The sequence below is a fragment of the Stegodyphus dumicola genome, chromosome X1 (genome assembly GCF_044657685.1).
Source record: "Stegodyphus dumicola isolate Sdum_Otavi_A_Nest chromosome X1, ASM4465768v1".
NCBI classification, from domain to species: Eukaryota; Metazoa; Arthropoda; class Arachnida; order Araneae; family Eresidae; genus Stegodyphus; species Stegodyphus dumicola.
In genome coordinates, this window is record NC_140780.1 from 233154667 (window position 1) to 233176681 (window position 22015).

A 22015-nucleotide genomic window follows, 5' to 3' on the forward strand; every position below is an offset into this window, starting at 1 on the left:
CATAAATTCGAAACATTTATACAAATATAAAGCAATAATAACAAGCTGAAAATTATATAAAATACTCAATAGTGACTGATTTTTATGTTCCATTTCAAATATTAAATCGTTATTAATTAATTATGTTTTTTGATTTGCTTTTGTTAATTACTTAAGGAAAACCTCACCAGTGCACAATTGCTTCTAGAATGTAGCACCCTTATATTGCTTTGAATATGATATCATAAAACAGTGCTTCTCAATATATTTAAAAATTGAAAGCTGATAATCATAATCTTTTATAATCTTTTTAATCTTTTTTTCATGTATTTCTAAAATTTCATAGCTAATCTGGTACTTCTCAATATCTTTCGAAATTGAAAGCTGACAATCATAATCTTTCATAATCTTTTCTTTTTTATGCATTTCTAAAATTTCACAGCTAATTTGCTGCCCCTCTACTCCGTTCAACTGATGCAATTACCTCACTTTCTCCAGTCTTTAGTAACTACATCAGGTGTTAAGGGAGGCTGGGTAGTTACTTATAAAGTCCTTTATTCTTTACATAAGGTAACCGGTTTTTGAGAACTGAATTAAAATTTCCGTAATAGTATAAAAAATTAATTCTATATTAGGATTGGATTATTTTTAACTACGGCAAAGCACAAGAGGGCTATCTGCCTAAAGGGAGGGATACCTTCGTGAAGGACTTTCTAAGAGAAACTGGCTCGTATACACGTTACACATGGGGAAAACCACAAAAACTCCCATGCAGCTAGCCCGTTCGTGGGATTCGAACCTCGGACCAAACTACGAATGTTCAGCGTCTTTACCGCTCGGCCGCTGGTGGGCTAATTTTATATTAGATAAGATATTACACTTACTCATAAAATGAGAACCTTTAATATTTTCTCGTATGAGGAGAGTAAAAGGAACAATTATGCAAAAGTAAATTACAGGCCTCTATTTCTGAACCAGTACTCACTCGATATACTCTATACACAATTATTAATTAATTAAGTAGTCATTTACCCCAATTTAAAATTACGTTTCTGTATTAATTTTTATTATATTATCCAGAATCAGTTTTATTATAATTGTTCAGTTCCTTGTATTATTCATATTTCTTACATTCATTATAATAATATTGAGTATCATAACATTTAATGTTTGTTATGTTAATACTCAACAATTTTTATACTATTTTCTATACCAATATTCAAAATTATTTCATAAATTCTTCACATTTTGCCTCATTTTCATGATAATTCAATAATTTTCAATATTTTTCTCCAATAATAATATTCAATAACTTTTTCAAATTCAGTAATTCTTAATTTCAAATTTGCAGCAATAGTTCAAAAATATAATTGTTAATGCATTACGTTTTAATACCTTCCCTAGGAATAATTAAATAAGTCTTAAAATTCGTTACTTAATTAATTCAACATAATTATATAAAATTAAATTTCTGGTACCACACAATTTTTGTTTGATATTTTCATTAAATAGTGTTATATTTTTAGAAGCCAGTATAATAAGAAAACAGCATTACATGTTCAAATTTGAAAATAGCATTAATTACTAGCAATTTTCTATCTTATAAAATAATGTTATATACGTTATGAGTGAGTACATTTTTTATTTCATGGCCGTGAAAAAATTTCATTGTACATGATTATCAAGATAACAACAGCATCTAATGTATTAAAAAACTATAAATTCAAAGCTATTCAAATTATTATTTTAATTTTTTTAACTTATTTTTAAGGAGACAGAATTTGTTATTCTGTTTCTTCAAAATAGCAAAATTAGAAAGTAACTTTAGCAGGGCAGACGCCCGTAACATATTTTTCAATTGAGCCTGGAAGTGAAAAGAAATTTTGAATTAGTTTTAATACCAAACATTCGTTACGCATAAATCAGATGATGGAATAGCTGAAGTAACACTATAATATCAGTGCCCTACAGAGCACTGGAAATGATGAATCTTTTAAAACGCTTGTAAATACCGAAAATAAAGGGACTTTCTAAGCAGGAAGAACTGAATAATTGGAGCTAAAATTTATTAAATCATTTGATAAACAGACACTTTCTTCTTCGTTCTTTCATTTCTTGATATTTTCATTAAAGCGACGATTTTAACAGGTATTACGCAGGCAATGCGGTGAACTTGAATTGCAACTCAAATTAATACAGCTTTTTTAATATCTTAGAGAAAGTTCTCGTTGAACTTCTGTTGAAGTGTTCGAGCACTTGAACGCTATCCTGCTGGCTATCAGAATTTGCTTGTTTTAGATATGTATATATTATTGGAAGCATATTATTGTAGATCGGCTTTATAACAACTATTTGAACAAGAAGCAAAGGAGGAACAATGGTGAATTGCAAGACGCAGAATGGAAGCAATAGAAGAGATAAAAAAATCTTTTGATAATAATTTGTTTATGATGGACTGTCTTATAGGGGGCGGGAGGCAAAGCATGCCATACAATAAAGCAACACCCTTCGCATATCTGGGTGCCTCAAGTACACTTATTTGCATTCACATGCATCATTTCTGATCTAAATTAAAGTGTGTATAGTTTTAAAAAATAGAGAAAGCAAAATTCTGATTTTAATTAGGAATAATTAATTTTAATCTGGGTATTGCCCCTTTCTATCCTAAAAACAGTACCTACATATAATATGTTAATTTAAACTGCGTCATTCCAAATTAATCAGTATCATATTATCTTACATAACGCTGCAATGCAGGTACATTTCAGGCACTTAGCGAATAAGATTTCAATTGGAGTCAAAACGTTTTGAGAGCCAAAACCTTTTGATGCTCTCCTGAGTTCCCTTCTGGATGCGTCGCACTTTCCCGCTTGCTTGCTTCCATCTAATTCTTAGTGGGTCGCTTCTCTCTGTCATTCATTGTGTTACGATGCAGTAAACTTCCAAAATTGGGAGGTGTAGATTGCACCCGTGATGATGCGGGAGTCAGAATACGCGTCTCAGGAATATTCTTTTTTTTTTTTTTTTTTTTTTTTTTTTTTTTCTGGGGGAAATAACTTTTGAGATGCATAACTGATTCACACATTATTATGTGCGCAATATGTGTCCCACATTTTCTGAAGATTAGAACATCTTAAGACAATGGATGACACGAAGAAAAGCGAGCTGCTACAAGTGTTAGCAAGAGAATAGCAAGCGAAAAAGCGACACATATCCAGATGGAGCCTGGGAGAGAGTCAAAAGGTTTTGGTTTCATTTGAAATCTAATTCGTTGGCTATCTAAAATGTACCTGCATTGCAGTGTAACGTAAGATCGTATGATGTAATAAAATTGAAATGACTCATTTTAGGCACCGTGAATAGTTACTATTTTAAGGACAGAAAGGGGAAATGCCCAAACTAAAGTGAACAAAAGGGGCTATTGCAATTGAAATTAGAAGCTTGATTTGATATCATTTTCATCTTATATGCATACATAAAACATGTGTATACACATGTTTATATACATCAGGTGTATATACATCATGTGTATATATCATTCATATATATATATATATATATATATATATGTATATATCACATATATACATATATATATATCACATATATACATGTATATATATCACATATATACATTTAATAATAAAATTCCATAGTCAAGAATACACTTAAAATTCTAACTATATGTTCTTTTCATTTTTAATGGCGATGTTCTCTTATTTGAAAGTACGTGGAATTAAATCCACAGCCGTAGTCAAGTTGTTTTTCCCGCCTTTTCTACACGTACAGTTATAGAATGTTCTGGAAATATTTAAAGCGAACTGGATTGGCTGACGTCATTTCTTGGAAGCTCCGCCTTTCCATAAAAGGACTCGCAAAAGAATATCGGGGGCCTTTTTCTTAAATGTCACGATGCAGTAAACTTCATACAAAAAGTTATTAGTAATTCTTTTTATTTACTCCGGATATCTGATTTTGTAACTGCTATTTCTCCTGAATAATAATAAATGGATCCTGTTTTTTTTAAACTTATTGTCTGATAATTTAAGCTGCGACTAAAGCTGGTACGTCACATACATATATATATATATATATATATATATATACGTATATATATATATATTTCATGTGTATATACATGTTTATTTATTTGTTGAACAATTTTTGAACTTTTTTTTTTAAGTTAAACTTTTCTTTGAAGTGTTAGACTGTGATGTCAAGCTATCATTAATTTTTTTTTTAATCATAAGTTTTCACTTAATACAAAAGTGCGTTAGACCTTGATGCATCAAGAGGAAGTTTTATATAAAAATGATAGAGATTTATAGCAATTTTTATGGAACATTATAGGTGATCTCCTACAGAAACGCTATTCTATAAAATTCAAAAGAACTCCCACAGAAGGGAATTATAGAGAAATGTTGCTTTGCAGAATCAAATAGTTTTATAAATCCTTGTATATACAGAAATCTTCGAAAATTTTCAAACTGTAATGAAAGGAAAGTTTTAGCAAAAATAAAAAAATTTTATTCATACGTATTGAAAAATATTTGAATGGAAATTTTTGACTTTTCCCTAGCTTAGCTTTTAAATTTATGCAATATCTTCTGAAATTTTCTTTATGATATTGCGTATATAATGCAAAAGGTAAATCTAGTAAAAGTGTAAAATGGATTTAAGTCATAATATTAGTTAAAAAATTAAAGATTCATGCTGTTATTTTTAGTTCTTGAATTTAACCCTTTAAGTTACTGACACAGGCGTACAAAAACAGTCTTCCTATTTGAAACAGTGATCGACTTTAATTTCCTCGCTCAATTTTATTTAGCATAATCACCAAGGAATCATGAAAGGAAAGGTATTTTGCACGTTTACAAAATTAAAAATGTTAAGGTCATTCTGAGTTCATACCTTGCTTTTTATTTCCACACTGCCTGCATCAGGCTTTCATTAACTGTACTGTCCTGCAAACTTAAAATTAATTATGCCTGAAGGCTATCTATGTGCAAATGAGAAAGCCGCAGAAAATAAACTGGAATAATATTTTGACTTTGCCATATTTTATTGAAAGACTTTCTAAAAAGTCATTACAATAATGTATGCTAATATGAGTCAGTTTATTTGAGTCTTCTTTTAATTTGCATGCATTTCGTTCACTGTCTAATTATACAGAAGACCTGCTATTAATATGACAACTGTGTGCACAATTACTACCTTTCTTTTCCTCACTCTTCTCGTCTTTTCTACCGCTTTCTTTCTCCTCCCCTTTTTTTAAAATAATGCTGGTATGAGAATCCAATATTTGAGTTGTAAGATAAATATGTCAGATGAAAAGAAGCTGTAAAGCTTAAGCACTCATGCTTGCTTGAAATAAAATTCCTTTAGCATTTCAACTGCCGTTACTATTTCCTTTTACCATCCTCTGCTCTTGCACACAGAGGAAAATGTGAATAATTTGACAGCTGTAATAAATACTAAATGGTTTAATATAACTTCAATGGTTTTAACTTTGATCGCCTCCTTAATTAACATTTTTGATTGAAACAGATCTTTCATATTCTTTTGTTCCATTATCATAGAGGAAAATCTATTGTCGTGAAAAATATTTGTAAATTATTATTCATCAGAAGAATCAGTTAGTAGAGAATAAAAAAGAATAACAGGTTTATTTGATATAATAATTATTTATTTTGTAACAACCACTGTGAAAAGACTAAATGATTGAAAAATGACCTATTGAAAGCTCTTTGATTATTTTGTTCGTGACATATAATAGATTAACTTCATTTTATTTCCTTCAATCATAATTGATGGCACTTTTATTTTTAGATGATTGAAAACACGTGAAACGCTAACATGTAATTAAAATGACAGAAACCTATCGATTAAGATACATATTTTTTCAGCTTCAGTTTTACAGCCTAATTTCCGGTTGAACAAATTTGTGCAACATGTTGCATACTAATCGTATTCCCTGGCATGGATTCGAATGTGTGTACTAGTTGAACATCTTTATAAGTAGTGCATTTACCTTGCCAAAACTTTAAATAACCGTTTTTCGAATTTTGTCGTTTTCGAGTCCGCTTTGACTGCACATGTGGCACATTTCTAAGGAAAATATTTTTGATTCATTTGTAAATATTTCTTTTTCTCTATTTCTCTATATATGAGTATTTCAGTATATGTAATGTAAATTAGGTATACGTGAGGGAAAGGAATTTTCATGAAACTTTAACAATTCATTTCGACAGTTTAAAAATGCTGTTAGTTTTTAGTGATGTCATAAGACTCGGGAACATAAAAGTGATTAGGAATAACTGAAATTATATCTGATTAAAATTGTATCTCTCTTTATGTGTAGGAATAAAAACCGGAAGCACTCAATTAAAATTATTAACAATCACCCTACTTTACGTGTGTATACACACCTATATGTATATAACATATATATATTGGGAATGTGTGTGTGCGTGTGAGAGATAAAAAAGGAGCTGCGATGAAATATTAAAGTTTATTTGCAATAGTCTCTTAACTTTTCTACTCAGTTGGCTTAAAAAATTAATGACTCAAACACTTATACAAAGGTTCAGACAGTAATAAAATTAAATTTTGCGAAGTGAAATTCAAGCAACCGATTGCATAAAAGTGAAAACGGTAATCGAATCAATCTTAACCAAGCCTTCGTTTGGAGAGTAAGGTATTATCTCGCTTCTCAGACCTACAAACGGGCTGTCCGTGCTTCTTTGTATAATCATATCGAGTTTGACTTCCTTTGGGAGCATAAACTAGCTCAAACTGCCAACACACGTAAGGCGAATCATCGCTGTGTCTGAAATGAAATACATTAAACTTGTCTTGAATTAAGTCTTGAAAAACATTAAAACAACCTTTTTATTTAAATCAGAACTTGAACACGAAATGCACGTCTCCTGCTCATATAATCAGCCATCACTTGTAGTGATGAAATTTAAAATAAAAGTCAGATTCAAAATCTTAAATGTAAGCTAGTCGTCAAGACTACACAGTTTAAACTGCTTCAGAAATTCAACCGGGATAACAATTTAAATGACAGCAGCTATAACTCAAAGCTAAGTAATTTCAATCTTATCAGAGTTGGTGAAACCTAGTAACGAGGCCTCGAGAGGCAGAAACACGCTCTGTCTTAGAATCCGACAACTTCAGTTAACTATTCTGTAAATTGATTTACATTTCTGGTGAGGAAACGGAAAAGAAACGTTATAATAGAGGCTGAAATTATAATTGATAAATTTAAATAATAAATGCTTCACTTTTCCCTACCAGAATTTAAGTAATCGCAATGAAGTTTTTAACGCACTTGCTAAGGTTTTAAATTCTATACCTAATATCATAAGCCATCTTTTACAAATATAAGATTTAAAAAACTAAAGCTAAATTTAAATTTACATCATGGGACTTCATTTCAAGACATTTAAAAAGAAATCTGGAAATCTGGAAGGAAATATATTTTAGCAAAACATCCTCTTAAACATTTCATAATTTCTCTTGCTATTTCAACTTCATTAAAATCTTTCATACATTTTCCAGTTACTCTACAATTAATTTTTCTCCCCTTCTCTCCAGCATTGTGTTGCATTTAAGATGTGTCAATTGTACAAGATATGTCAACACTAACACCTGACCGAAATCTTACATGCTAAATACTTAGACATACTGGATCTCAATGAACACCTTAATTTCAGAACTACACGTAATGTGCTAAGCAGGAAATTTTCTAAACTTTAGTGTTGGCTGGAGAGCCTAATTTAAACTATTACATCCATAATTACTTAATTTATCATAATCTGCTAGTTTGCACTTAATTACCTCACACATACATCATCAGCTTTTCGTTTACACATAGTCAACAAAAGACTTTTAAGTTTACAAAACAGTTAGCAAACACGCTTCGTGGGCATTTGCAATTCATTTATATTTAAAAGATTACTCAGTTTGCACTTTACATCACAAGGTACAGAAACTACTTAAATTTATTCTGCAAATATACCAAAATTTCTTAAAAATAGTCTCGTGGACTAAAATCAGAATATCATTTTCGTACTGAGAACTCAGAATCATTCAGATAAATGCATATTTAAAATAAAAAGCGTCATGCTACATACAAATCTAAAATGTCCTCACTTGAGGCAAAACTTAAAATAACCATCAAATAGCATTTCGGCCTTGTCTTTTCTGTTTCACTTCTTCGGGTCTGCTTCCTTTTTTGCATACCTTGCATTCCCGATGTTGAAGATATATCCACCGTCTTTACCGCTAGCCCTACGTTGCTCCTACAATGTGATTCTTGCAAAAGATCTCTAAGCAGATGCATATCAGTGCGCCCATTATAGTGCTTTATCTGATCTGCGTTGGCTTTTGAAGTTTCACCTTCCCTGACTTTAAATACACTATAGTTTCCCTTTAAACCATATCACATTATATTTTCGCGGGACTGACGTCGAAAGAGAAAAAGGGACAATTCTCAGGACGCGCGAATTTCCAGGAAACCCACGTAGCTAAGTTACAATTTTCACTTACTACAAAGACTTCAATTCCAAACAATAATCGATTATCGCTCAGACTGGAAACACGTAATCCTTCAGAAGCAGAATTTTCGTCTGATTGGTTGATCTCTACCTGGGACATAGCTCCAGCCAAAACATTTTCGGCCAGGTGTCAAAAAATCCCGCGTAACCGGTACCTCGTTTCCGTAGCTAGGTGGGACTTCGCTTCCAGCTGTGGTCTTTTTTCTAGGAATCCTTCCGTTTAAACCAGTGCTACCAGAATCTCTTTTCTCAGAAAAGGTCCCGTTTAGCAGGGACAGTCGCTAGATGTGGTAACCTATTTGCTCTATCACAAACAGCCCTTCGAACTTAGAACAAAATGTCCCACTTTACATTTATGGTCGCATCAAAGAGAATGTTTCATTTTCAAAACTTTATCTTCCGCTTTAAAGTCAACGTGCCGCCTTTTCTTGTCATAACAACATTTCTGCTATAGTCTAGTCATATATGAATTCTTTACAGCTTCATACACTAGTTTCTGGATGGCTGCCATCTTAAACTCCTCAGACCTCTTTCGAACAAAAAAGATTGTATCAAGATACGTAATTAACTTCCCGCTAAGAAATAATTCAGCTGACGTCTCGGTAGTATCGCGTTCAGCTGTCTGCAAGGCAAGTTTATAGAGGTAACTATCCCAGCCTTGATGATAAATTTTTACGTAGTTGCGAATTATTTTAAGTATGTTTCTATTTACCCGCTCTGAAGTTGAAAAGGAACCATTTCAAGATGTTGTATGTCAAGTCCTGAGCATAGATCCTCGTTGACTAACAAACTGCTTTCCATCATCCGAAATTACTTTTAATAGAGCTCCATATTTTAATATATATTTATTTAAGAACGACTCTGCTACATTTATAGTGGAAGCTCTTTTGAGGGGATCTGTTTCTACCCACTTCGAAAAAATTATATGAGATTAAAATAATTTGATTTTTCTCCTCCAAAGAATTTATCTGTGTGCGTGTATGTGACGTGCGTGTATAAGATAAAAATTTAATCTTACTTTCAGACCCTTTAATTTTAATTTTGAAACTCTTCCTTTTCAAATTGCATTTTACTAACTATTTGATTTCAACTAAAATTTAATGCGTAAATGTTAACTGCTTACCTCTTTGTGAAAACGGTTTGTTAATTAAAAATCTCTATTTGCAACGTACATCTCTTTAACCCCACTGTACATTATCACTGAACCTATCAACTATGTAAAATTAAAATTTCGTATGCTTATAATTTTATTTTTAAGTTCCAATATTTTGCAACGATCCACCTACCTCTGTTTGTTTATGTTTTTATCTTAGTAAATTAGCAACCTAAGCCATATGGAACGCAGGTTTCACATAATAATGTGAGGCTAATAATAATAATAGTCGTAGCAACATTATTCCTGTCAAAAGTCGATATATTAGTTCTTCCTTTTATGGAAAGTGGTAATTGTTGATCTGAATCTGTCATTACTTTATTCTTATGAAAAATTATGTTATTATGTCCTATTAATTTCCACTCTCTATTTCAAAATAATTTAAGTTGCTCTAAAATAGAAAAAACATCATTCGTTATTTATTAAATTTTCTAAGCATTGTTAAGATCATCAACAATCTTTTGAATTTGAACTATCGCTGGAAGTTTTAATTCATATGCATCGTCGATTTTTTGCATTTCGAATTCTTCAACCATGGGTCTGATATAAATGTTATCTTTATCACATTTATATTAAATTCTACTAATAATGTCAAAAAATCAGAATGTGTTACTGTGTGGGGAGTGCATTAATAGATGTATAACGCTCGTGAAAGAACATCGTGAATCAGATGTTTTATGTCAGGGTATTCTGCCGTCCAGCAGCTCGAAACTTTGCCACTGAATTGCAAATACCGAAGCTTGTTGTTGCTGTTGTGACTTATCTCACTTGTCTAACTTATCAGCCCAAGCCCACGAAATTCATCGTGGCAAGGAGTGCAAGATTGCACCTGTCGTTGGCAAGAACCTTGAGCACTATACAAGTGACAGCATGACTTTGCTCAGTTTCGCTCCCCAAATTTGATGGACAGAACCCCGGGAGGACAGGTCAGAGGGTCTCTCACCCTTATTTCTCTACCAAAGATCTCTCTAGACGACGTTCGGCTCGCCGCATATTTAGAGTGCCCCCATACCGCACGGACACTATGCATTTATAAACTTCCATGCCTTCTCCGGAATTCGAACCCGGGCTCTTCAGTACAGCAGTTAGTATCAGCCATATCCATAATAACCACTATCCCGGTTGGACGGCATACCAAAGATTGTACAAGCAACATGTTTCAAATGTTCGAAAACATAAGATTAAGGAATTTTAGAAACGATCTTTAATAAATAGGCATCTGGGTTCTTTGTAATATCACTGGAGGAGAAAAGATTTTTCTAGCCACCGTTTATCAATATTTTTTTTCGGGGAGGGAGAAAGCATTATCAGTTTTTAATCTATGTTTAAGATGCCAGACGGAAAGTTTAGCAAAACTTTGCAATATCTTTGGTGCTTTTTTGCTTTTGAAAATTTTGAGAGTGAGATGGAACTTAGTCAGGCAAGTGAGAAATGAATTAAAACTGGCACAATTATTGGAAACAGTACGTAAGTATTAGAAACAACTAACATTGCAAGACTTCTAAATAGAGCGACAACGATTTGTCCTTCCTCAAACAAAGTATGTTCTCATTTCTTAATCAGAATCATGTACCACTGGTAAGTACTATTAAGTGCCTTGAACAGAATAAAAATCTCGTTATGCTCGGTAGTGACTAATGATCGTTATGTATGTTGAGTGTTCGTTAAAAGCTAAATCAAGAAAGAAAAAAACTGAAATAGGTAGAAAGTTCTAGATAGATTTAACGCAAACAGTATTAAAATTGTTGTAGTATAAGTTAAAAAGCGAAACAAATGTTTCAGGTATTTCATTGCCCATTCACCAAATTTCAACTGTCTGCCCTTACTCATGTATTCAAGTCCATTGCTTATTTACTCTTTTATTCGATTAGTTCAAAACACGCGATTTCGATTACAGCTGTCTGGCTAAGGGATAGGATGTCTTCGTGGAAGATTTTTCTAATAAAAAATGTCTCGCATTCATCTTACACACATACTTACAAAAAATCAAGGAAATGCTCATGCAGCTAGCCATTTCACCGCGATTTGGTGTTACTTGGATGGTATTACTAGTGCTCAGCTGTCTTTAAATTTGACCACCGACAAACGTATTCCAGTCCAATTAATGAATCTGAAGTCTTTTGAAACCCCCTGGCTATGCCCATGTATATAAATAATTATATATAAACATTCATATATATAAATAATGAAATAATTTAGGATGCACGTGGGAGGAGAAACGACTAACTTGTAATCATAGTCGATGGTTGCAGATAGTGCTGGTGTGGAGAATGCGTAATTTCGTTATAGAGGGATGAAACTTGGAGACAAATGTAGCTGTAGATTCGTATAATTTATTTCTTTAAAAACTAATGCTTGATACTCATACTCTGATTCACACATCATTATGAGCTCACTTTGCGCTCCACACTGTAAAAAAAAATCTGTAAGGTTACTAAGAAAACTCATGGAAACTGGGATGCCATGGGTTATTTGAGTAACAGAAACAGGTGTTTTCTTTGTAACGTTACAAGCGTTTTGCCTGTAATGGTTACAGATCTTTTTCTTGTAATATCACAGCATATAGTTATGTAAGTAGAACATATTTTTCTCATGTAAATTCCCAAATGATATATCTGTAATGGTTACAGATTATTTGCGTGTAATATTACAGCAAATAATTATGTAAAAAGAACATGTTTTTCTCATGTAAAATCTCAACAGATATATCTGTATATCTTACAGGTTATTTGCTTGTATTATTATAGCAAGTTATTATGTGAGTAGAAGATACTTTTCTTACGTAAAATTCCAATGGTTGTATCTGTAAAGGTTTCAGATTATTTCCTTCTAATATCCCATTAAGTAATTATGTGTGTAGAATATATTTTTCATAGATAATACTAAAGGATATGTCTATAAAAGTAATAGATTTTTTTGTCTAAAATGATGCTTATTGTAATAAAATATACTGAAATCAAGATGTTTTGAGTAAAACAATATCTGCATGTGTATATCATTATACAGATATATGCAAGTGAAGCATAATAGTTTGGCTTTTTAAATTAGTCAATTTGACCTCATAGCATTAATTTAAAAGATGCACTTTCAACAGCAATGTTCTTTTTTCAAAAAGTAACATTAGTCTGTTGCAGAGTATTTTTGTTTTATGAAGAGAAACTTATGTCTGATATTATTGAAAGGCCTTTCATATTATCATTTTGATTAATTTAAAAGTTCAAATTGATATACTACTCCTTATATTTGCCCTGTAAAATAGCTGAAAAAATAGTATGTTTTATTTGCATGTTTTAGTGTAAGTTAATAAGATATGTTCTAGAACTTTCTTTTTAGTAATTTTAGCTAAAATAGACACATGTTGCTTTAGATTTAACTTTAGAGTAAACGTGTTGCATGTTGATATGATCATATTATTACAGTAAAAGACATTTTGTGAAATATTTCTATGAAGAACTCAGAACAGCTGTTCTTAATATTTCAAAAATATATTCTCTCCTTCTAAAAAATGACATTTTCAGTAAATTAAAGAATTCAACATAGCAATGAACTTCATTTTGTTACTACAAGGAATTCAAATTTTGTTCATACGCTTGAATTACAACGTCTAAATAATTTTTTTGTTCTTATCTGCACTCAGTGTTTGTCAACAGTCTGCTATTGTTTGAAATAATGCATAACTTTTTTACTTACCTTCAAATAATTTCCTTTGAATTAACAGATAGAAGTCTTTCATTAAAAACCTAATGTCATGCTTTTTCAATAAGCATAAAACTTTGCCAACTGACCTTAATTTTTAAAGCCTTGTTTCCCTTAAAATTCTTAATACAACTATGCCTTTAAGAAATTTATTTCTAAAATTAATACTTCAGTTTAGCTTAAAATTTAATGCATTTTAATTTTACCTATAATTTTTTACAAACATAATATGTAATAAATCTAAGCTTAATATTTACCATTTTTACCATTTCGAAAGTGATACTATAGTTATTATAAATTTCGAGATTCGCATACAAAATTGTGAAATAAACGTGTGACAACAGAAAACAAACTTTATGCTCTCTCTATATTACAGCATGTTAATTAAGAAGTTTATTGAATTTATAATTTTATTGTGAAACACTATGAAGCAAATGATATGCTAATTAAAATACAGAAGTAAAAATAATTTATTAATTCATAAACTTTACATAAAACCTGAAAAAAAGAATTAATTAAAAAATAACATAATATAATTTAATAAACATTTCATAAAAATTCGTTTCGACTGCTTGGAAAAAATGAATGGTTTTTCTCCTCTTTGTAAACCATGTCTCCTAAATAAAGGAAAAAAACATTTCTTTTAAAATCATAATCATGCTCTTAAAAAGCTTATAAAAATTATTTTAATAGATGTTTTAAACATGTGCTTATATAACACTTTTAATCATATTTCTTTATAATATCTTAATTAATTAAGGACAGCTTAAATTCTTTAAAAAATTGGATTACAGTGAGCCGTCTCATTACGACAAGCTACCTCAGTCAATCACTTTTTAAATTTAACCAGCATTCTTCATAAAATAACTAATTAGTAAACATAACTTCTCTAGGATGCCCACTATCATTTAAAGATCAAAATTTTCAGGAATCACGTATAGCTAGCTTAGAGAAGGTTCATTGTACAAAAACAGCCAATATGCAAATATTTTCATAAATGAAGCCACCATAGTTATTAAATATAATATACAGTATACTTATATTCAGAATTCAGAACTTGAATAAATTTCTCGAACTGTTTTAGCATTCGAAAAATATTATATTTATTACCTTAAATTTCTAAAACAATATTACATATTCATCCAAAGGAATCACTGGGACTCGGACAACATTTTCCCCCTAGCTTTCTTTTAGCACAGGATTCTGAATATGTTTTAAAGATTTAGGTAATGTTTGTCTTCCTTAAGGCGCTCACAAAACAAGTTACCCTAAATGTTTTGTCCGCATAGTGGTCATTTTCATCTTACTAACTGATTTGCTAGTGGATTTTGGGTGCATGGCCTATCATTGATGAAACAATAATAGTGAACAGCTTCAAGAAAATGGGAATATCTAATGCTCTTGATGCCATATTCCCACTTATTTTTACTAATTTTATCTTCTGAAAATTAAGAGGGAAAAATTAAACGAATAATTTAATTTCCAAAGGACAGAGTCACAGTAGGAATATAACAAATGAAAAGTAATCATGCATAAACTACTACTATCACAATATTATTTATTTAAAAGAAACCTCTATTTCAATAAGAATACACATAATTGCAACATCTAATAAGTTATCTTATTTCTTCTTTATAATTTGAACTTCTGTCATTCTCATTGTTGTTCTTGCAAATCCTTAGGCCTCAGATCATACATAAATAATTAGAGAAGGTTGTGGTCCGATGCTTGCTAGGGTGAACATTCAGCTGATATGGCAAAATTGCACAGTGAATGGCAGTTGGTATTTGCTTTCACTATCATAGATCATTGTTTGTATTAGGCTGACATAATATTCAACAGTTAGAAGAGAAAGATTCAACGGGGCCGTAATTGTGCAAAAGTTTTCCTTTGTTAGTATGACGAAAACAATCATTATGTTGATAAATCCATTTTAAAATCTTGGGATATTCATTTTCTGAATGCATTAAAAGGGGGAAAATTATGTAAATATTTTTTTAATTTTCAGAATCTGGTTCTAAAGCTCGGTGGGGTGGAATATGCAACGCAATACGGTAATTCTGAAGATCATTGCTCGGGGCAGTACAAACTAAACGGTGATAACTTGCATGCTGTAGAAGAAGACACAAATTGCAGTTCCAGATGCATTAAATGCTTTGAGGTCTAGGGAGTAGCAGTGGGCAATACTAAGAGTGAAATTCAAGGTATAGGGAAGTAGGAATGAAAATTACTTTTATCAGATAACTTAAATGGTTATGTTACTAAACTTTCTTATTGGAATGTCGGTTTCTTTTAAATAATAATACTATGATAGTTACCAGTAGTTCATTCATTAATATTTCTGATTGGTTATGATCTTATTGTAATCACATCCTTCAAAATTAAATTGATTGCTTAATTTCCCCCTTGATTTTCATACTATAATATAAAAGGAAGAAAAAAGTCTGCAAGTAAACATAACTCCTCTTTCTCTCTATATATATAGACATGTATCTTCGTGTGCAACTAAGCAAAACAAATGTGACTTTTTCTTCTTTAAAAAAAATTGTATAAATAAATAGGATGAGAATTAAGTTCATTTCAAAGACTTATGACACATGAAATATACATGATCAAAATAAATAAGAAAATTAAGTTCAAATAAATTTTAAGCTAAATTATGTGTTGCAATGTAAGTTGCAATAATTCAATAATGTATGTAATAATTAATACTAACAAAACCAAACATCATATTCCCATTCTGCAAAGTATAAAAATTCTTCTGCAAAACTGAAAAAATGACCAAAACTTTGGCTTATTTGATAACTTTCAAATTCACTCCTTTGTTTGCATTTAGAATTTATAACTTTAATTTTCCACAGAAATTTGTTTTTGATTTTAAAAAATTTCACTGGCATAATTTCATTCACTTCAGCATATATTAATAGATGCAGAAGGTTTTTGTACCTTACATAATTTTAAATCTTATGTAAACTAACGTAATTAATAACAAAATCAAAACATAGATCAGAAACTGCATAAAATTTAATTAATAATTACTACTAGTGTCACACGAAATGCTATGAAATTAATAAAATAAGAATGAGATAAAATATATAGAATTAATATTCCACATGTGTGAAGTTTGGAAGTTTTACGTTAAATAATTTTTTTTAATTAAGTATTTTTAAAAATGACCCCTTAAAGCATGGGACCTTTCGTAATTAGAACTTGCAAATCCACTTCGCTAGTCTTTCATAACATTGCTTTTCTTTTATTAACAAGAAATATTGCATTCAGTTATTTAATTTAAGATATCAAAAATAATGCTACTGAAAGGCATGAATACTTACTTAAATTTGAAATTAATTTGGTTGACTTAAAATAATATTTAAAAAAATAAATCTTCATATATACGTCTAAAAATCAGACCTTATTAATTTTCTTTTATTTGAACGATATCTGAATTCTGCCTTAGTTTGGACTAGTAAATCATAGGGCAATTAAATGCCAAGCTATAAGAAAACTAATGTAGTTTACAAATGCACTGAATTTTATTTCCGGTATTAACTTTCAAAGAAGGTAAAATTTTCTGCATATTTGCATCATTTGGATTGATAGAATATGGCAAAGCATGCAAAGGCTATCAGCCTAAAGGGAAGTATGGAAGCACTTGAAGTATATATTCATGGGCGGTTTTGTAAGGAAAAGTAGCTTGCATTTCCATTTATTCATGTGTGTATATATATATATTTATATTGTTAATGCTAAAATCAATGCTTCATTAAAAATTCATTATTATTTAATTTTAATACAACATACAGATACAGAATTGTTTTAAATTCCAATAAACAATAATAATTTATTTTTAAGAAAACTTATTTTATGATTTATATATTATATTACATGAATAAGAGAAATATTTGTCAAGAAATGTATTAAACTTGTATTAGCAGATTCATGCTATCCTAGTAACAAGATTATCATACTTCAAAACTGTATTAAAACTGGGCAAAATAAAATCAACATAAATTCTACATTAAATGTTTAAAAACTTATAAGTATGCAATGGTAGTTATATATACAATATAATATATGTTGTCATTTATAAAATATTAATGAAATGGTATTTTTGGAAATAATGCACAAAATTTTAGTTTTGTTTTATAATTAGTTTAACGAATTGTTAGAAAAATATTTTAGGTCATTTCCATTTTTCCCCTGTTGATATTGGTATATTAAAATATATGGAATAATTAAGTTGCATCTAGTTAGTACAACAAAACATTACGAAAAGTATGATACGGCATATTTTTAATCAATATAATTACTTCATTTTGGAGTTATAATATTTTCGTAAGAAATTAATACCACTGAAAAAAATATTATTACACTAAAGGAATAAACGAGATTCTCGACCGCGTTGTTCAAGTTTTTGTAATTTTACTTCATAACACAGTTGTACATAAACATATTAGACTGAATTATACTAATCAGATAATACTAGAAAAAGAATAAATTAAACCTTGTAAGCAAAAAAATATATACATTACATTCAGAATTCTAAATGTTTATATAAACGTTTCTCGCAAGGCCTGCCGGGAAAAAGATGTCAAATGTTCTTTCGTCAGACGATTGGAAAAGAACGCTAAAATGATTAGTTTTGTTTTCAACAACCACATTACCATTTCAATTATATACCACAAGCAGTGATTAAATTTTGGAATAATTAGTTTTAAATAATAATACGGGCAATTTAAGGCGTAATTTATCGGATGCACAATGACAAAATACTACTATTAGATCTGCATTTGGAATAAATATTTTGCACTCTTTCAACTCATTAGACATTACGAACACTGATATTAATTAATCGCAAAGCTTAAACGTTTAAATACTTACTCACTACATATAACAGTGCAATTGTGCATGAGAATAATCTGCATAAAATGAACAATAAATATTTCAAGTAGTAACTGTTAACATTTTCTTACTTACCTGCGCTATACAACCAACATGCATTCAGCCATGTTTTTTTCTGCAACTAGCTTTCAAACACTTTTCTCCTGATTGGCTAATTTCCAGTCAGTCACGTGATTCTTCCGCGCGGCTACTGAAACATTATCTGTAATGTTACAAGCAAATCAGCTGTTACCGCTACAGTTTGCTTTCAACCTGTTACCATTACAGGAAATTCTTCTGTAACTTTTTGATTTCTGTAACTTTACAAAACTTTTGCCTGTAAAGAGCGAACTTTTTTTTTACAGTGCACAGTTTGGGAAATTTAGCATATCTTCAGACAATGGATGCTACAGAGAAGTAAGCCGCTACGTATAAAATACATACTAAATTCTGACTATTTTATTCGCCGTTTTCGTAGAATATTGCACTATTAGATGGAGAGGAAATGGGGACCTACAAGTATTTGAAGTATTACTAATGAACTTCCTCTGAAAAGTTATATGTGTATGAAGCTGATTTTTTTACTTCTATTTGCAAATGAAAGCTTGAAATTTGTCATTATTTATTCTTAAAATTAGGATGTTTCAAAACTACTTAAAATGTGAAAACGAAGTAGCTTCTTTTAAAGCACATTTATTGAACGCTGAATATACTGTTCAACAAAATTAGAAGTTTATTAATAAAAAATTTAAACTTAAAAAATTTCCCCGAATGCGTAAATCTGTGTTATCTTATGTAATTTTACTTTATAGCAAATGGCCGTTGACTTAGCTTATGATAAATACACTACTATTGTTTCAGCAGAAAAAAAAAACATTTGAATTTATTAAACATCGCCAGTAAGAAGTTACTAAAACATTTTTAATTTTCCAGTCAAATTTCAAATCTTTCAAAGATAATTGATAAATAAGTTCAATTTAATTAACTTTTTTAATACCAAAGTCACTGTAAGAAAATTATAAATACATTTCAAAAAGCATATAAATAAGGCCATACGCATATGTGTATTTCACCGGTTCATTTTACAGATGGAGGGAACTGGTGGAGTCATTCCTTACTAGCACACACGTGCTCCAGAGGAATTTGCTTACGAGCAAATTCCTCTGGATACGAGCAGTGTATCAATGAAATTAAGTCAGTTTGCAAGTGGAAGGATAGCTATATTGAAGTCAATCGTTATCAGGCACTGACGGTGGAGCTTTCTCTTGAATTTTGCTTCCGGTTTTAAATGAGAATGAATTTAATGTGAATCTTAAAAAACGGCACCGTCTCCCAGACTTGCTGAGAAAAATTGAAGTGGTCAGCAGGTTCAACCTTCGCCACTTAAAAGACCTTCTTGAAATGTATGATGCTTGGAACTAAGACGCAGTACGTCTTTGGAAACATTTGCGATGATTAAAAAATGTCTTAGATTTTACATAAGTAGAAATAACGTGAAAAGAATAATTTTTCCCTTTATTAGCAATAAAAAAAAGATATCTAGAGAAATATATTGAACGGAGAATTGAACTCAGTTATTGAACGGAGAACGGAATTTTCTACTTAGCTTAAGCTATGTAAAGTTGCAGAAATTCAACAAACAGTCAGTAAAATGAATCAGGCAATAAATTATGATTCAAATGATAAGCATTGCGTACTTAAATCTTCTCAATTTTTTCTAGGACGTACTTTTTCTCTGATCAAAGGAATTCAAAATACAAGACTAACAATTTTCTAAAAATGGTCCTTAAAAACGGAGTTAACTCACATGTAAGAAAAGTAATGTCATTATTTTGCGCTAATTGGTGGCTAACATTTTGTAATAAAATAGAAAAGAAAGTTCAATTGGGGACAAGAAAGAGCACTTTAATTTGTAGTCTTCGAAAGTTATACTAATGTATTACCATTCCGTCACATGCAATCAAAATATTGACTTTAGGATTCAACGCGCCCAGCATGTTACGAGACTGCTCGAGCCCCGACATTAAAACGTCACGAGTCTTCGTGCCTGTCTGTAACTTTTCTCAAATAAACATATTACAGATAATTAGATGGGCAGCTCAAGGATTGCTGCTCGAAACTGTTGACATCATAAACTCATGGCAAAAAAGGTGGACGTCAGATTTTGTTCGAGTAAATTGGTACTTATCCATCGTAGTTTTGACAAGGAGGAAGCTTCTTCCCTGGTGCAAATTAGAGACTTGTCAGTTCGAATACTTCGCGCTGATTGGAAAACATTTTAGGCCGATAATAATCGGGGATGGTGCGTCGAAAACCAGATAACTTTCAGCTTGGCTTCTCAATGTCGCTTTTATAAGATATAAATAAGAGAAGATATAAAATATTTTTTATGTCTTTATTAAACTCTGATAACTGACTGACACCTTGAGTTTTTGTAGGTGTATAATTAGATATTTTATTCACGATTCATCTTCGTGCCAGGAAATGTAATTCAAAAGGAAAAAAAGAAAAACAAGAAGAAAAAGCATGAGTAGAGAAGAAAAAAAAGAGAGAGAGAATGAAGTTTGTTAATTATCTCGATTTTTCTCCCTGTCTGCTACGTAAGATGAAATAAGATGCTTCTCTTATTTATTATGTTCTCAATTTTGACATCTTTCTGTATTAAATTATATTTTGAATGAAGGAAAAATTGCAATAAGAAATTATTCTGATCGAAACGTATTTTGTCAGTTGCTTTACAATGTCGAACTGTACCTTGACTAATTAAAAAAAAAAATCAAAATAAATTTGTCCGAAACTGTAACAGGTAAACAAATCTTATTTTCTATAAAATTTTTATGACTCTATCTGTTTCGAAAGCCAACATAATATTTATTGTTAGTTTAAATGCAAAATCTTCTAGACATATTTTGATAATGTTTAAAATTATCTTTCTTCTTCGTATCAAAAAATTATCACTAAGAAATATTAGTTAGCATTCTAAACCAAGAACCTTTGCTGCCGCCCAACCGGGATAGTGGTTAATGACACTGACTGCCGTACCAAAGGGCTGGGGTTCGAATCCCGGAGATGGATGTTTGTAAATATATAGCGTCTGTACGACAGGGGGCACTGTAAATATGCGGCGAGCTGAAAGTCCTCTCGAGAGGTTGGTGGTAGGGAAAGGGGAGTGAGAGACTCTCGGATCCGTCCCTCCTGGGTTGCTGTCCATCAAAATTGAAGGCGAAAATGAGCATAGTTCATACTGTCACTGATTTTCAAGGCTCTTCCCAACGACAGGCGCAATCTTGCACTACTTGCCACGATGGATTTTATGGTGTTGCTGTCAAGTAAGTGAGATAAGTCACAACACAGAATCTTTACTTTAGTAGAACACTGTTTTGAATTATATTTAACATTTAAGCAGTATGCATTGTTTTCTTTTTGCAAGTACGAATGGACTTTTAAGAAAATCTTTCATAGACATCGAAAGTAACTACACTGCATTCTTCCGGAACCATTTTTCAGTTCTGTAGTATCAGAATATACTTTACTAGAATTTTAATGCTGGCCGGATAAGCATAACTTAATTCAAAATTTGTTTTCCTAATTTTGCTATATACAAAAGAAGCTGATCTGTACCTCCCAGTATAATACAGAGAAAAGAAGCGATCGTCTATCTTCTTTTTTTCTTTATGCAGAAACGCTGCAATGTAGTTTTTTAAATAATACTTCTAGGTGCTCTATTTCTGTTATTCTGTTT

At 30.9% G+C, this 22015-nt stretch overlaps 1 long non-coding RNA gene across 1 annotated transcript; it reads right to left on the reverse strand.

The window, feature by feature from the left end:
- Nucleotides 1-13844: 13844 nt before the first annotated feature.
- LOC146993440 (uncharacterized) lies at nt 13845-18564 on the reverse strand. The gene is made up of 2 exons (XR_015038720.1): nt 18370-18564; nt 13845-14009 (listed from the first exon to the last, which is right to left on the reverse strand). It is a non-coding gene; the product is annotated as an uncharacterized LOC146993440 (long non-coding RNA).
- Between the last annotated feature and the right edge of the window lie 3451 nt (nt 18565-22015).